This window comes from Lichenostomus cassidix, chromosome 12 (genome assembly GCF_008360975.1).
Source record: "Lichenostomus cassidix isolate B80296 chromosome 12, HeHo_3.0, whole genome shotgun sequence".
NCBI lineage: Eukaryota > Metazoa > Chordata > Aves > Passeriformes > Meliphagidae > Lichenostomus > Lichenostomus cassidix.
In genome coordinates, this window is record NC_139493.1 from 17,461,776 (window position 1) to 17,478,904 (window position 17,129).

The window sequence follows — 17,129 nt, forward strand, 5'->3', positions numbered from 1 at the left end:
TGTGCTAGGTATGGTTATCTTTCCCTTAAGGCAACCAGGTGTGGGTTTTTCCATAATGTGGGTAACTTTAGTCATGAATTTTCTCCTGTTCATGGGCACACTTAAAATAAATTGTTTTTCAAATGACTTCATATTGCTTTGCTCTTCCAGAGAAGATTAATGTGAAATGTAACATTTCTTTCCACAGCCTATATTTAAGCATTCTTGATTTCTAATTCCATAAGATCTTCACGCCTTGTAGTTACTTTTGGAGAATCCCTGTTTGGGGTGCTGGTGCTCAAAGACACATCTGAACCTCATGGAAAATATGAATATATCTGTACAGTGGCATAGCTTATTTCCCAGGGTTCATGCAGGAGCAAATTGGAAAAAAAAAAAAAGATAGATAAATTCTGAGAACCTTAGTCTGCACACTGACTAGTACCACAGATTAATTGCCACAAGCCAGCTCTGCTCCTCCCTGGGCACAAGGAGATCACTCCCTGAGAACAACTACAGACTTACAAAATAATTAACAAAATGCTCACATCCAGACTAAAATCCTGCTCATGAAATCTGAAAAACATTGTATATTGTTATTGCAACAGTGAACTCTTAAAGGAGCGCCGGCAGCTTCAGAAAACACAGAGAGGGCAGAGGGTCTTTTTAGTCAGGAAAGGTAAAAAATATTTTAATTTTTTTAGAGGCAATTAAAATACAGAACAAGAAAGCTTCTCACTCAAGCCCAGATTGAGATCAGGATTATTTGAGATTCACAGCAGAAGCTGCAGGTGAAACCATAATGTGCTGAATGTTTTAGAGCAACACAAAGATATTGAAAAGAGGTGAAATGAGGCTCCCTCCTTGTGCAAACATTTGACCAGGCTGTGGTTTATAATACCCTGTGGGTTTTGTGGCTATTCTTTCCCATCACAGTTGATATTGCACCTCCACCCACAGATTTTCTGCTGCTACTGCAGTGGGATATGATGGATTTCCAAAGCAATCAATAGCAGAATGTTTTAACTTGTTAAAGCTCAGCAGTGCCACCACATCCAGTGCGTGTATTTTTTGAAGCTGAACATGATTTCACATATCCTTTCTCCCCAGAATGTTTAACTTTGATAGGGTGCTGCCTTACCAAGTTATCCTTTCCTAACCCACTCCAACCACCATCTAAATAGTGCTATAAATAAATGCAAATACATATCTCTCTGCCTTCCCATCCCCTACTGCTTATTACAGCCATTATTTATTGGCTGCAAGGAAAATTATAACCTGCAAAGAACATTATGAGGGTGGTTATAACATTTTTCTTTGTGGACAGCAACAGCATTTAGAAATAGTTCCATAGTGATGTGAAATTACAGATGAATTATTAAAAATCTCTCCTGCAGTTTGTGTGCAGATCTAGACTGAAATCTGTTAGAGGTGACCAAGGGTCCTTATCTTTCATAAGGCATTCATCAGCCAAACTGTAAAACTTAACTGCCTTTAATATACCTCAGCTAAATTTTTCTAAGCAGTTTATTTTGCTGCAATTTTTCCACCAGGTATGTGGAAAATCTGTGTCCTAGTAGCCACAATACCTGGTGAAACCTCTCTGAACAATTGTTACATTCCATCATGTTTAGAAAAGAAAAAAAAGCCAATTCCATTTCTTCTTGAAGCATACTTTATCCACCTATTGCTATTTTTTTTTTGGTAAATGTATAAAAACATTACATATTAAAAAATCTGCATGTATTCTTAGATTCCTGTGCATTTCAAATGATTGTGCTGTGGAAGAATAAGTTTTGATAACTCAGAAATTTGTTACCAAAATAAATAAACAAATTGCAACCATCACAAATAATCTTGACTGTGATGTAAGGAGATAAATGAAGCCATGGAGTGAAATTGTAAACAGATAAAATTATTTTTATTGGCCAAAAATAGTTCCTTATTTTCCTATGGAGAATTGACCTTGATAGAGTTTGAGCCAGAGAAGAATTACTTGCAAACCCTATCAAGCTACTCAAATATACAATAAATAGGCTGAGAGTATAATAGCAAACGTGTGGATTTAGAAAGAAAATATCCCCCAAGTCCTGCTCAGCATTAGCAGGATTAGCACTGAACATGTTCCACAAGATTACAGGAAACAAAACTCTTTTCTTCTTATCATTTTGTTAGGCAGAAGCTGACATTTTCTGAAGGCTCAAGCTAAGTGACTGTCATACTGTAATTTTCAGCATTTTTAAATTTTTATTGCCAGTTACTGCTGGTTTTGCCCCTTTACTAGGCAAACCCCTATGGCCAGAGCAGGAATGTCCATTTTCAAACTGCAAAAAGCAGCCCCAAAAGCACTGACTGCTCAGTCTGGTGTGTGGAGCAATAAAACTTGTCCTGGCTGATATTATAAGAATTAATATATTTTTTGCACAACAACTTGGAGCTTCTTTTGTTTGCCAAAGCAAATGAAAATAAGATGCTTCTACTGCAAGTCAAATAAACAAAATTAGCAGAGGATATAACCTGCTATCTTTCCAATGCTTGATATACATATCATGTTTGGAGTATTGCCCTTGCTTGATATTTTTGATCTAGCAATTTTCTGGTTGAGAAGTAAGTTTGTTCTGGCTGTTTCCTCTTCTGATGGAAAGAATATATTTTACCCTGTAGACGTAGAATAGCTGTATTTTTTTTTTTGTTACCCATAAACCAGAATACCATGAAGTCAGTTTAAATATGTTCATAAAAATAGATTTTCTGAGAGTAGTGGAAACATTTGAGAAGAAACACAATTCCTTTGGCATGCAAATGGAGTTTATCAAGGTAATATAACAACATCCATCTGCCAGCTGGGGTCAGACCACCACACCTGATTGAAATCACTGAATTAATGCAGGAGGACTGATTTGGTCACCTGCTCTGACCTCTCCCTTTGCAATAAAACCCAGGGATACCACCAAGACTCACAGCTTTGATACTGCTGCCAAATTCCTGTCTGTTCTTCACTCAATGTAGTTTAAAGTTGGTTTTTGCATTTTTAAATACGTAGTCTGAGAGTAGAGAGAAGATCTCTCTAATTATTTTTAAGTACACGCATGTTCTCCTGATTTTATTTGCTGTATTGTATTGCTATCTTATTGTATTAGTACTGTCCCATCCCACAGTTGGTGTTTTGTGCTGCAGAACTCACCTTGCATTGGAGATGAAAGTGCTTTAGGAGATTCCAGCTTTACCTACATGGCCTCTTCTCAACTCATCTTACAAGGTAAAGTCCAGACCCCAATTCTTAACTCCTATCTGTTAATATAATTGCAGTTGAAATCAGTAGCACTGTGGATTTTTAAAAAATGTTTCCTTTTCTTCTCAGTGGTATTTGCACAATATAAATTTGCCATATGTAGATCAATGACTTTAGGTTGCAAAAGTCTGGTAAATCAGCAAATATTACAACTCTAATACTCATATGCAAACTATTTTTAACTCCGGGATAATTTCAATTGTCATCTGAACTGACACTTATCCAAAACCCTGATTTAAGGAAGAAGTTATTCTGAACTCTTTCTGTAGCTGTGTAAATGTTTAATCATTCACACTTGGTACAGGATGAAAATAATCTCTTCCTCAACTTGAAATGAGATCAAAATGACACAGATTGGCCACCAGTAAAAACTCATTTTCTGTTTATTTTAGCCGCATGGTTCCAGAGGCTAAAGGAGGAAGAGCTGTCTGTGGGTGGCCAGAATAGGTCATGTCTGTGGGTAATCATGGTGTAAAAAGAGAATTTTAGTTTATATTTGTTAAGAGATTGCTATTTGGTTTCTTAAATGTTTGAAGCTAAGCATGGGCTAGGCCTTGGAGGCCTGAGGCTGCAGTTGGTGATATTTTGGGGAACGCGGATGGTGAGCAGGCAAAGGAGAGATGGGATTTATACAAGGCCACACAGTCATTTGGTTGCTCAAGTAGTTGACAAATTCATGATGGTCCTCATGAAAAGCCCTTGGAAAACAATCCAAGAAAGCGGTCAGGGAGAAAGTAATTTTTTATACTTTTTTCCTCATATATTAGTGATGTAATTGGATGTGAAAATGTTCTGAATTATGTTGTTATGACCATAAAGCACTGGCGAGTCTGACATTATTGCCTTGTAGTTAATGGAATCCCCAGATTTGCAGTTGTTCAGTTTACCCTGCTACCGAGATTAACTGCAGCAACAAAACGTGCATTACTGGGGCATAAGCAGAATTATTGCTGTTTTCCAGTCATGTTGTTCACTTGTAAAGGTGATAAACACAGAGGCAACTTGTCGGCTGGGGAATGCAGCGGGAGGGGATGTTTGGGCGCAGGGACTGTCTGTGCCCTGGCTCAGCAGACACTGCATTTCCGAGGCACTGTGCCTCCCAGCACAGTGCTGGAGAATGTTAATGACTTTTCCTGGTTTCACTGGAGCCATGAGCTCTCTGGGCAGCGGGCAAGGCTGGCTGGGCTCTGCTTTCACCCACGTCCCTGCTTATGAACGGATGCCGTGGCACCCTAGGTGGTCCAGGGCTCTGTTTGGGTTTGCATTGATACTTTTATCTTCCTAGGAAGTAGAAAAGGGCAAACAGTTAATGAATTTATTTTGAGGAATATCAAGTCCTGTTCCAGCCAGATATTCAGCTCTGACAACATTGGGCTGCTGAGCCAAGAGCCCATTTTGTTGTCAAGCAGCTCCTGCTGAGAAACCCATTTTGTAGATAATCGAGAGCCCACTCGAGGGTAGGAGGGGGTGGAGGAAAGCTGCTCCTTGGGAAGGTCTCTCGCTCAATAGCTGCATGTCCAGGGCAATTTGTGCATCTCCAGCAGCCTGGGATACCTGTCAGAGTTGCAGCAAGCAGGATTCAGGGAGACAGGAGCAGCTTTTATAGCTGTGAACTCAAATTTACTGCTGTAGATCACACACTTAAAAAAAAACCTGTACCTTCCTGTTTTGCCAACACAGGACAAGGTGACAACAGGAGGCTTTTCTTTTAAAAAGAAGTTATGCCATGAAGATTCAGCTGTAAATCATAGATCTCAACTCTTTGGGAGAGTAGGCATACAGAACATTTTCTAAGCTGTTCCTACAGTCAGTTGGAGATTGAACCAGACAATAAAAGGTAGCAGGGATGTGACATTGGGGCACTCATGGCTCACCCAGGTGAACAATTCCTGTGGGATTTCTCTCTCCTCCTTGCTGCTGCCTCTCTCACTAATCTACTGTTGCACATTGCCCTTGATGAAGTTAGAATTCTTTATCTACATTTATTTCTATCTTAGTGATGTTTTTAAATGAGTTTATCTGCTAGCATCCAAACAGGGATGTGAAAACAGCTTCAGCCACTGAGGTGAGCCCGTTGGTGACCCAGAATGTTGTGTTTGCAGTGATTCCCTTGTAAGTTTATTGGATCCCAGCACACCTGGGCAGGGTTCAGAGCTGGTCATGAAAACAGGCAAGTCTGGCTCAGTTTCATTTTGAAGTGCCAAGATTTTGTTCAGCTCCATGAATCCCTCCTTGCAGCAATTAGGCACAGTGCTCCCAAGTCAATGACATAAATAAATGGAGGAAGTCCTTTCTGCAGCAAGAAGTTTTTGCTATTTACGGCATTTTTACAATCTTTAAAAAGCACCTGTAGAAACAGTGTGGAACAACATTGGAAACTAGAAATATTCCATATAAATTGTTTCTCATTGCATTCAAAAATGGAGCAAATACAGCCTGACTTGGAACATGTTGTCGTAAATCAGTCAATATTAATAGAAAGGACAGTGTAAATGGGAGACCCATTTACACAGAATCCCAGAATGGTTTGGGTTGAAAAGAAATCTAAAGATCACCGTGTTCCAACTCCTTACCATGGGCAGGGAATTTTAAGCCATTAATCATGTCTGAATGTAGAGTTTTGGGGTTTTTTTTTTGTATTTGTGAATTTATTTTAAGGTAATCTTGAGTGAAGGAACTAAATGCAAGATGCAACTTGAACAATTAATTTCCAAATTATTGTGCCAGAGGTAAAATGGCCTATAAAATATTTATGGATTATATTTGTAAGCAAAATTTTCGTCTTAAGCAATATGTTACATGATATTAATGAATGTATTACAATATTAAATAATGTATTAGATATTACATTAAATACATTAAATATGTTAAATAATAAATAAAAATAATGTTGTAGAACCACAGAGAGCTCTTTATGACCTGGAGACATATTTCAATCAATTAATTGAAAAGCTGTATCTGATTACATTCAGGTAATTATGCCTTGCAAACCAATAATCAAAATTGTTTTAGAGAGACGTTATCAAGCATGAGCAGAAATAAAGATAAAATCCTGACAGGCCAATCCAGCTATTTAATTCAATTCTATTCAATTCAAAACAGTGAACTGAAAAATCTTGGAAGTTATTACTTTGAAAAAAAACACAGTTTTGTGAAACATTAATTCAAAGCAGAAAAAAAAAGAGCATTAATTTGTCAGGAGAGTTTTAGGTGTTTTGATGTCTTGCTGTAGAAAATCCCAGGAAAATGTGGCTTGACTTCTGTTAACAGGGACTGAAGTTCTCTATGAAGTTTAAGGAATATTTTAAAATATCCTACTATTGCAATTAAGTTTTCAGTATTGTATTCAGAACTGGGATGGCATTTGCATGGACTTATTTTTCCATACTTTAGGGATGCACCCATGAGAAAGGAAAGCCTATTATTGTTGTTAAAAGGGAATTTTACCAGGAGCTACTTTTTAAACACTCAAGTCCCCAAATCCTTAAGTAAAACAATGAGCATTAATTTGTTATAATTGTTATAATTCCCTCTGGGTAAGGCCCTGCTATAAAAGGTTTGTAGGGCTGGGTATCACAGGGTGAGGAACAATTGATGAGGAATCATCTGGAAAAAGGAATTTTAAGATAATCTTAAAGCCTGAAAACATAAGAGAAAGATGTGAAGAAACCAACTGTAAGCAAAATCCACTATAATGTAACCATTTTTTAAATAAACATAGATTAAAGATGTGTTTACTTCTAAAAGATCTGAATTAGGACTTGGAACATGGACATTTTGAATACATTCTCAAATTTTGAGGAAAAAACCTATGTTTAGCACTGTTAATTATTTTAGTTTCTTTACCATTATACTGCAGAGCAAGAATTCATTTTAGCCAAGGGTTGGAATAGGATAATGTTTGTAGAATGGAAATTGTAGATTTGGGCTAATTTTCCGATATTTTAGCACACCTGACAAGAGCTGATAACATCATCTATGCTAAATAATATCTTGTAAAGCAACAGTCTTCATTAAGATTAAATTCCTTATGGCAAAATAATATTAACTACAGAACTCAAGTTTGTCTAAAGTTTATCGCATTTAACTATTCCAGTTTCCTCAAAGAAGTTTTCTTGAATATCTCCTTTGTGTCAATAGGAAACTGTAATTTATATCTGCTCCAGCTAAGAATAGAGGGGCAAATGCTGAAGGTGGTAAAAAGAGTGGCTGAAAGCTGTTGCACAGATGAGGTGCCATTCACTCTGGTGTTTTGACCTTTAACATCAGATTTGGAATGCAGCTCAGGAACTTGCTTTGGCCTCTTCATTTTAATGCAACCCAAACGCTTCCTGAGCAAGCCATTAGGCAGCAGCCAAATTTTTTTTAATCAAATGGACTCATAGATGGGTTGTTTTCTGTGTCTGGCCAGGATTCTGATTTGCAAATATAAAAGGGGACTCAGGACTTCAGGATGCTGTTAGCAAAGAGGCACTGAAACAATTCAAAAAATCATGTAGAGCCCCTGGGTTTGAAAAATCCTGTATATATGAGAATATAAAGTATGGACAAAGAGCTGTATGGTTATGGAGCTCTGCCAGGGCAGGTTTAGAGTGGATATTGGGAAAGGTTCTTCCCCAGAGGATGCTGGGCACTGCCCAGGCCCCCCAGGGAATGGGCACAGCCTGAGGCTGCCAGAGCTCCAGGAGGGTTTGAACAATGCTGCCAGGGATGCACAGGGTGGGATGGTTGGGGTTTCTGTGCAGAGCCAGGGGTTGGACTGATCATCCTAGTGGGTCCCTTCCAACTCAGGATGTTCTGTGATTCACTCTCATGAAGCAATCAAGACAAAATTCAATCTGTGTCCTGCTGAGGGATGTCACTGCCTTCCATGGGTCAGCTGGGACACAACCACAGCCCTGCAGGAAGGTCAGTGCACAAACCCCAGGGTGCATTTCAGTGTAGAGTAACATTTGCTCTAACATTTCAGTGTATAGAAACATTTGGTGGATAATGATTTGTGTTACAATTCACAAAACCCATGTTTAATGAGTGCAGTCTGTTGCAGATTTATTTGTTAAACAGCAAAAGAACATAAGTTGGTATTTCTTTGAGCACACAACAGCACAGAAGAAAGTTTAGAGAGCTTCTGCTGTCTCTGTATAAAAGCAGGTCTTGCACCTGTAAGTTGTGCCTTTACTGGAAGCAGCTGAACCCTCAGTGTGTCCAAGGGCTGAGCAGCCCAGCTGGAGGACAGGGACATTGCTCCTTGTTCAAGGCTCTTGTGCTGGGAAACTCTTAATAAGCTTAAAGAGACTTAAAACAGACATTAACTTGGAATCAAAAAGCCATGTAACACAAGCAGCTGAAATGTAATACTTTATCATCTGAAATCTAGTACTTTCTTATCATTACTAGCAAGGACCTGAAATTAATTGCACTGAGAGCTGGCTGCTCCAAACCCTCCCTGCTTTGTTTAAAAACAAACCCGATTTAAACCCTTTTTTTCTATTCCTATGTCTATTACAGCTTCTATTCTGTGTGTAATGGTAGTGAAGAATTGAGCAAATTCATGCTTTCTGGAAAGATAAAAGTACAAACACATACAAAGCCATATCTCCTTAGTCTCAGCTACTTTAATCACCAAAACAATCAATGTCTGAGGTTCACAAACCCCTTTCAAACTGCAAACAACGAATCAAGAGTCATATTCTTTCCCTCTGCAGCACAAAAGGCCACCTTGGAAATTTAGCTCCTGAAAATGCTGTCTTTAGGCCCCAAATCTGCAAAGCATCTTAAGAAATTAATTTGAGGCTGAATATGCTGGAAGTTTTGTAAATGATGCCCTGATGGAAAACTTCCCAGTGTTTATCTGCAGCATATTCTGAAGCTTGTAAAAAGTTAAAAGGTTGTGATTACGGATACTTCTGCAGAGGAAATTTTCCTCTTCTGGGTGCAATTTTTCTACCCTTAAATTACATTTAATCTCTCTAGCAGGTGGAGAAGCTGACTGCAAAACACAGAATGATGCTCCCAAAAATTGTAGGTTTGTGAATCGCAGGGCTGATGAAGATGTGATCTTTGTGGATGTGTCACTGTCACTCATGCTCTTACACTTTAGGACACACAAATTTAATTGCCTTGACTCCATCAGCAAAGTCTTCCTTTTCCAGTGGGACAAGTCACATCTAGTGAGGAGACCTTTATTAGTGTTCTTCTTCTCACATTTCTAGTAATGAGGAAATGATGACTAGAACAGTATTCAGAGAAAGTTAAACTTAAAATTGTTTTAAAAAAAAATTGATGCCTAGCATTCCTCAGCATGAGGAATTTTTCCTAGCAAAATAAAATTATAAGTAAATTTTAGAGGAAGCGTTTAAGAAATAGGTACCACTTGGAGGATTACATTCACCAGACATTGTGCTTAAATTAAAATATGAAGGTGGGAGCAGAGAATCCCAACTGACTATTTCCTTCCACTGTGCATTTCTATTACAGCCTTTCTTATTAGAGACTGCAAAAAGAAATGAGCCCAACTTCTTTTTGCTGCTCCTGTGAAGCCAGAACTCCATGTCTTAGATAATATGGAATATCTCCTCTCTGCCTCATCCGTTACCTACAACTCACCCAGATGTTGAGGAAATCTGCCTTTGGCAGAAGCTATGCATAGTGACCTCCAGCAAAATTCCTTCTTCTCTCCTGCATTCAGTTTTCCATGGATTAGGCTCTGTGATTCTGGTATTTTGATGATTCTCCTCACTGCCAGACAGTTGGAAAAGGATTTGAGACAAGTGTGTTTGAAGCTTGTCTTTACAATGCAGTCAAACCATGCAGGATGAACTTCAGCTTTCCTGTGGAGAGATAGGAATGGAGATGAGAGGGAGTAGGAACTGTTAGAAATATCCTGAAACATAAAAATAATCACTCCTGAGTTGGAAGGGACCCACAAGGATCCCTTCTGTCACTGTCTTTGTTCACCTTTAACAAGTCATTGGGAAAAATAATTGCCCAGCAGGGATGGAATTCTGGATAATCCAGTACCTTTCTATCTTCTCCTTTTGCCTTCCCAGGGAATTAGAGTCTACAGTAAAATATTCCCTCTTTTAGCTGGGAAAGACAAAGAAGTCCATGCACTTTTAGTAAGTGGATGCAATAAAATTTAAGAGTGTTTTTTCTTTTGGCTCTTGGAACAGAGATGTTGTTTTTGCTGGGCATAGTGGAGTGGGAGTTTCACAAGAATTTATTTTCCTGGTCTACCTGCTAAGATCTATTTTGACCCAATTTTCAGGTTACAAACCTACAGGTGCCAACTAACAACTGATGATTCTCAGCTGTAAAGAAAGTATTTTAGTAAGAGGAGCTCAGTATTAAAGTTCTGCAACATATTTTTAAAAAATCCCAAAAGGAATATATTTCTGATTTTAAAAAATACCATTTCAAAAAGCAAAACAGTAAAAGAAATCTTTGGGCATTTTGCAACACTGCACAGAAATGTGAGTTGGCTGAAACATCTGCAGTATCACATCATCTGCTCTGCAGGAATCTTGTGGAAGGCAATTAATTGTTAATTAGCAATGTGCCAGCAGACAGCTCAGGAAAGGGTTGTTTGCTGAGTTAGTCCAAGTTGTCATCTGTAATTCATGTGGCAGAGCAGTTGCAGTAGCTCAGTTTGTGTGTGAATATTCTGGGGCTGCTTTAGAGAATTTAACATACACCACTTTCTCTGGAACTCCTCTGCCAGTGCTGAAACGCTGACAGGGCTAAACCAGAAATACTGAATAGCAAAGGGTGTGCTTGACAAGAGCTAATCAATAGTTTCCAGGCAATTACTTTGCATTATTGACATGCAGCTTCAGCCAAAAAGACTTCAGTTAAAGGAAATGCTCTGAAAATATGGGACCTCTTTTTAAATTTTGAAGTAATATATTGATGTTGCACTCTATTTCAGAAATAAAATGTGATTGAGTTGAAATTTTAGGGGGTAATATATATTTCTTACATTTTGCATTGGGGAGAAAAGTAAATCATCTTCATTATAGGTTGACCTGTCTTTTGGAGCTTTTTTCCTATTTGAGATGTGACACAGAAAAAACCACTCCCTCATTCACACCTATGATTGTGTTTCTAATGGTAGCTTGCTGTTGATTTTAAAGTGACACGTGGCAGAGTGTGCAGTGTTGCTGCCACCCCTCACTGACCAGGAATATTGCACAGGTGCCCATGCTGGGGAGGGTGGAGAATGAGGAGGAAAAGTGGGAAAACTCCTGGAGAGAGGAAACTCAGGAGTTGACATGGAGACTTTAATCCATAAAGCAAAGCTGTGTGTACAAGCAAAGTCAAATGAGGAATTAAGTCCCAATTTCCCAGCAGCAGGTAGATGCTCAGCCATTTCCAGGAAGGCAGGACTTCATCCCATGTGATATTTGGGAAGACAAACACTATCACTCAAATCATTGTCCTCCCTCCCTCTTTCCCCCATTTTCAACCAGTAAGCATGGAATGTCCCTTTGGTTGGAATGTCCCTTTGGTTGGAATTCCCTTTGGTCCCAGCTGTGTCCCCTCCCATGGCACTGGCAGGGACCATGAGCCATGGAAAAGTGTGTAAGCACTGCTCAGTCACAGCTAAAATGTCCTGGTGCCATCAGCACTGTTTTGGTCACAAATCTAAACGCAGCTCCATCCCAGTGACTCTGGAGGAGATGACTTTTTCCCTCCCCAAACTGGCCCAGTAGGGATGTCTAGAGCTGAGCATACTGGGCTGTTGAATCACCACAGGAGAAATAAATTTTAGTCAAGGAATGTATAGATATGAAAGCCTGCAATTGCAATATATTTACATATCTGTTTATTTACTTAAGCTGTTAATCATTAACTTCATCTATAAACTGGAAACTTAAAAAAATTACTGTGCTATAGACACAATCTAAAGCCAGCTTGGTTTAATCTAAATCATCAGTTTAAATCCAGGTTTAATCCAAAGCTTGGCTCAGGGGGCTGTTTGTGCAACAGAAGGGCACTGGAGCACTGCCTAAGGGTTAGGGGAGATGCTTCTTCCTGTCAGGTTCACTCTTTCCTATCAGAGGGTAAGAGTTATTCAATTCCTTGAACTTTGTAAATTTTGTAAAAATTTGTAAAAAAACAGTCTTGCCATATTGACCTGGAGCAGCCAGTGCACAAAGCAACTCCTTATCCCACTTTACAGCAGCGGAGAAAGAATGTTTGGGATAAGATAAAGACCTTTAGGTGCCTACAGAGAGCATCTGTAATCTGATTAAATTCTAAAATTTTTCACTGAGTACCTTTAATAATACAAATTCTGAAATCTTACTATAGTTGAAAGTATATCCACAGTATCCAAACACAAACTCTGCTGAGAGTTCATTCCTTTTCCAGGTTAGAATACCTCCCAGTAACTATGAGTTAGGCATGCTGGTAACATCTATATCTGCATGAAGACTGCAAATTCAGGTTCTATCTGGGAGAATGATTGGCTACAGACAGTTGTGGTGCTATGTATCTGGTTCTTGTGAGGTCTCTTGGGCATTTATTTTATTTGGTCTCACTTGTAAGTCCCATTGGAACATTCCCCAGGTGTCTTCTGATCTAGTGCTGTCACTTATTTGTTATTTTCCAGTTCAGCTCAGTTGGATGGGTGAGTGCTAACTCTTGGAAGTTGTGGATAACCTCAGGACTGGAGGTTCTCTCCAAGTGCTGTCTGTATGTAAAATTCCTGTTTAGGAAACTCAAGGTGCCATTAACCCTTAGCAGAGGGCTGTGTCCCTAAAGCACAGTGGGAATGAATGAATGAACTCGTGTGACACAAGAAACCCACAATTTGTGCCACCTTTTCCAGGGGATCAGCATAAGTCTGCAGCAGAAACCCCATATTTTGGAATTTTGTCACCCACTCCTGTCTAGAAGATGGTGTGGAAGATAAAATGCATGTAACAAAGCACAGATCTCAGGCTGACAGCAGAGGACAAGGGAAGGACAATACCAATAGATGGAAAAATGTTTTTTGCAGCTCTCCTCAACTCAAAACTCAGCGTCTGCCCCATTGTGAGGCAATAAATTGGATGGAGAGATATCTACAGTGATAGAGGTTAAGCCTTTCTAAATAGAAACCAAAAAATCGGGTGTTGCTTTACTTAAAACTATCTGCAAGAAATAAATCTTTTTCCCATTGCAGAAAACTGATTAGGCACAAATCAGCCTGTTTTTGATTGAAGTCAGCCTGCAATAGAATAGCTAAAGGTGTCTGTCTTGTTCATGGATGGCTTTGTGATTTCAGGCCTTTGATCCAAAATATTGTCAGATTGTTGCCACTGATAAAATTCTTATTGTGTTTGCTTTTGTGTAGCTATTTACCCATGGAAAGCCCAACTTTATGAGATCTTTATATAAAGCTTGTGCAGATTTTGCTTATATCAAATCTAAAGTGAAGTTTTTAAATCTGGAGAGGACTGCTGTTTTCTCCCCCATCAATTATATTGTCACAGGGCTCTGTATTGCAGAAACAACACAGAAATTCAGAGTTACAATAAGGAGAAGAAATGAGCCAAGCCCCAGTTTTTAATTTCCAAAGCTATATCACATAACTTCAGCTGACATTAATTTTGGCATCCTGGCAGAATCCTGCAGAAATGTGGATTTTTGTTGGAGGTTGTTTTCCCAAGGTACTCGAGGTATGAATGACTTCTCTTCATTAATTTTAGTTTAGAAACTTAAATAAATGCAGTCTTGGAACATTTGGTACTTCACAGCACCATTCTCTGGTTAGCAGAAACATCTGATTCCCACCCCCACCCCAGTACTTTCTGCAGAGTTGTAAAGGATTCCTCGGGAGTGTGGAGATAAACCTGAATAAAGCAGAGCTTGGATTGCTTTTTAGGCCACATCATTTTAATGTGGGGCCTGAAATACATGGCCAGGAAAATTGTTGGTGGTGAGTGGGTTGGAGGCAGAAATTCTCACCCTTCTGCAGAGCTGGTGCTCCACTGTCAGGAGCAGGCAATGCAGAAGGAATCCACTTGAACAGAAAAGGATGAATTTGAGGTGTGATACTGCTGGTCCTCCTGCAGAATTAGTGCTAATGTTTGATGAGTTCACTGATGCTTAGTAGCAGCTCTTTTTGCTGTTAACAGCCTTCTGATGAGGGTAACTCTGTCTCTTGTCCCACAGCAGGGCTGTGTTGCAGAGCAGGTGTCACCTGAGCTGAGCTCTGATTTTGTGTCCTGTGCAGCTCGCCCAACAGGCTGGCAGAAACAGGCAGGAATTCCTGATGAAGAGCATCAGATCCACAGGTGAGAGCATGAATTGAGACCTAGCCTGTAATCCAGGGAATTTCTCTCATTGCAACAGCAAAGGCTCCACCAGAAATTAAAGAACAGGGTTCTCAACCTGCTCTAAAATTTGTCATTTTATGTTGCAGACACTGTGAAGTGTTCACAAGGATTAGCAGCCAGCAATTACTTCCATAAACACTTCAGCTGGTAGGAGACTGAATGGGAACTGGTGCAGGAATACAGCAGTAGATAAACCACTTGACACCAGGAATTAATCATTTCAAATGCTGAACAAATCAGCAGCAAATAAACACCTTCAGTATCTGCCTATGGACTGTCCCTTGCAGCAGGCCCTTCAATTTGAGATCATCAATCTATTTGATGAAGATTGTTCTCTCCTCTGTATTAAATCATCAAATGTTTACTGTCCCTTAGCTTCCCTCCATTTTTAGAATTACTCTCAGGAATAAAATGAGAATTCACTGTCAGCTTTGATGTTCAAGTGTATCCTGTTGAGCCTGTTAGACCTGGCTGGAATACAGAAAAAGAGTGTCTGTTTTGATCCTTGCTGAAAACAAGATGAAGAAGGGGGTAAAAATAAATCAACAAAAAAGCTCTCAAAGTAGAGTTTGGTCTGTGCACAATCAGGTTGGGAAAAATTGGTCTATTCCATTCTCAATGAATGAATACCGGCTGCAGTAAAAACAAAGACAAACCATAAAAGGACCACCCAAAATCAAACCTAGCTCTGGTAACATCTGTGGGAAGGATACTTAAAAAGCAGCAAAAAAGGAATTTTGTATTATTTTCAGTTTTGTCACTGGCAGTTTTTCCTTTCCCAATATAGGTTTAACTAAAACTATACATATTGGCATCAAGGAGAAAAGAAAGAGGCTTATCCTGCACCTGTTAGGTGTAAGGATTTGTGTGACAGAGAGCTGACAGGGTGAGCTCCCAGCACCCACTCTTGTGACAGACATCATTTCAATGCCAAGTTCTGAAAACTTTAACCATGGTACAGGCTTCAATGTGTAACATACAAGCAGGGTACAAAGTCAGCCCAAGTTAATATAAAATCTGTCCATGGGCATCTTTCTATTGTCTTCTATAAGCACTGCTAACAGGTGTCCAGGCAGTGGGAAAAGTCCATGGAGCTGCAGGGCAAGAGGGAAAGGATTGCCATGGCAGAAGACCAAGCTGTCTCTGGGATGTTCCCCAGTGTGCCTGAGTAGACTCCTGCATTGAAGAGCCTGTGTTCCAAAGTGCAAAGCCTTGGTGATTGTAACTGCAACAGTGTGGAGCTCAGGGAAGATTTGAAGCTAGAACCTGGCTTGGGTCCTGCCATTTGCCAAGGAGAAGCTGCAAAGATGAAGAATGGAAGAGGTATTTACTTTGAGTTTGGAAACATGGGGTGAAAACCACTGACCTACAAAAACATACAAAAAGGAGAGGGTTAAATGGAAAAAAAGCTTCTCTATTCGAAATATTCAACCTGTAACGAAACCATTTGTAATATTTTCCCCCGATTCTCACCTCTTTTTCATCTCGAATTTTAAGCCAAGCCCCAGCTAGCAATGCCCACATGGGCTGGTTCTGCATTTTCCTAGTGTAACTCGAAAGCGCCCACATTGTTTCCACACTTCCCAAATGTTCCCCCTACATTTTTTTTTTTTTTTTTTTAAATCCCGTCTGTCCCCCGGCTCCCCCCGCCGCCCTTTCCAGCTGAAGTTTCTTGTCATCTGTTCCCGGCGGGTTCCTTTTTTTAACTCGCGGGGCCTGCGCCAGCCCCCCGAGCGCGGCCGGGCGGTGCGGTGCGGTGCGGCGCGGCAGGTGCGGTGCGGGGCTGGGGCTGGGGCTGGGGCTGCGCTCCGCCCGCCGCATGCGGTCACCCTGCCTGCCCGGGGCCATGCCAGCGGGCTGCGAGCTGCGGGGGATGCCGAGCGGGGCTGGCAGCCGAAGGGGATGCGGAGTGGGGCTGCCAACAGCCCCGGCTCGGCCCTGCCCGCGGGGCGGGGGAGCGCAGGCTGGGGATGCTCGGCTGGTGATGCTCGGTGGTGATGCTGGGTGGAGGAGAAGGAGGAGGAGGAAGAGGAGGAGGGGGGAGCTGGCGGGACAGCCTGAGGTGGGCGGAGGGGGGAGGCGGGTGTTAAACCATCGCTCCGGGGAGGGCTGAGCATTTGCAAATTCCGGCTCCAGAGCGCGGGGAGCATCCTACCCACGCCGGGCCGCCAGCAGCGGCAGGGCAGGACGAGGCTTCCCGGCTCCTGGGGATCCTTACCGCCTTCTCCCCGGCCGGCCGTGCCCTGCCCCGCTCTCCCGGAGCCCGCGGCCATCCGCCCGCAGGCAGCTCAGCTCAGCCGCAGCCCGGCCCCTCTCCCCGGCGCGCAGGCACGGGCAGAGCCCTGGGTGAGTAAGCTGGCAGCTCCCCTACTCCTCCAGGCAGGCCACGGCCGTTCCAGCCCTTCTGCACATCCCTGCCTGCTCCCGGGCTCAGTTGTGCGCCTGGAAGGTGCGGCAGATCTCTGTCCTCTGGTAGGTCAGTCAGGCTGGGAGCCTTGCCTGGGGAGGGATTTTTGAAAGGCTTCCCAATCTGC

The 17,129-nt window shown here is 41.2% G+C and overlaps 1 protein-coding gene across 3 annotated transcripts in view; it reads left to right on the forward strand.

The window, feature by feature from the left end:
- Positions 1-2,983: 2,983 nt before the first annotated feature.
- The window catches only part of SLC6A11 (solute carrier family 6 member 11), a 96,601-nt gene continuing 82,455 nt past the window's right edge, over positions 2,984-17,129 (forward strand). Inside the window, exons 1-3 of one of the 3 annotated variants that reach the window (XM_085073055.1) lie at positions 2,984-3,238; positions 14,432-14,553; positions 15,648-15,918. The gene's annotated coding sequence lies outside the window, so the exon portion shown is untranslated. The other 2 variants (XM_085073054.1, XM_085073056.1) reach the window with 2 other exon arrangements.